We start from the raw sequence: 1,228 nt of genomic DNA on the forward strand, positions 1-1,228 counted from the left end.
CGCCCCCTACTGGGGATTGAGCCCACAACCCAGGCATGTGCCCTTGACTGGAATCGAACCCAGGATCCTTCAGTCCACAGGCCGACGCTCTATCCACCGAGCCAAACCAGCTAGGGCTCTCATTCAGTTTTCACAAAACCATGCAAGGTGGGAACTATTAACACCCTCTTCAAATGAGGAAGTTGAGGATTGAGGAGGTCCTGTAACTGGGGCCTGGGTTCAGGCTGGCAGGTTCTGGAGCCTGTGCTCCCAATCGTGTTGTCCCGCCACTGCGGCTTCCCCCGGGGAGGAGAGGATGCAGACTCTGCCGTAAGAAAGCCTTGGGTTTGAATTCTAAATTCCGCAGTGTGTGTCTGTGGGAAAATTACTTAACCTGTCTGAGGCTTAGTATGATGTAAGATGGAAATAATAATCATGCCTTATGGGAAGGGAATTATAATGAAGGGAGTTGAGTTAATGGATGTAAAATTTTGGGCTTATACTCGGTGCTGAATAAGGGACATTTATCAGAATGATCCACTACCCTAAGCCAGTTAATAGAAGGCACAGGAGAGCTCCGTGAGGGGTGCCTGGCTCCCGAGTCACCACTCCGAAGCCCGTCACAATATGCTTGTGAATGTAATTGTTTCTGATAAAACTTGGCCCGTTTCCATGGAAATGCATGCATGGACCCAGACAACTGACAAATGATGAGACAGGAGCAACATCTCCCAAACACCCCTCCAGGAATGCTGTCTTGCAAACAGAAGTGTTTCTCTTCTTCCAGTAACCTGGGCCATTTTCCTATTAAGGGGAACCATTTTCTCTATTATGGCTACAACATGAGATTCACTTTTCCAGGAATGAGGAGAGGTAGGGTGCGTGGGGAGTTCTGCGTAGAGGGAGAGAGTGAACAAGCCCCTCACTGGTGGTCTGGGAGCTCGGACATCAGAGTAGAGGAGAAGAGGAAGGACAAGGGGCGAGGTAAATGTCTTGTCTCCCTCCTTTTGGATCAAAACTCCTCCGGGGTGGGGGAAAGGGCATGGATTAGAAACAACTGCCGGCGTCTGGAGGAAATGGAGAGCAGTGGGGCCTCGCCCCAAGCCCCATTTGGGGCTCTGGGGTGTGAATGCATCGCAGGGGCGGGCACCCGTGTGGGAGGCTGCATTGCCTGTGGGGGGCAGTGTGCTTCTGTGGAAAGTCCTGCACGGGGGTCTCAAATCTCTGTCAGCCCCCCAGTGCCGGGGAC

The sequence above is a fragment of the Myotis davidii genome, unplaced genomic scaffold (assembly GCF_000327345.1).
Source record: "Myotis davidii unplaced genomic scaffold, ASM32734v1 scaffold150, whole genome shotgun sequence".
Lineage (NCBI taxonomy): Eukaryota > Metazoa > Chordata > Mammalia > Chiroptera > Vespertilionidae > Myotis > Myotis davidii.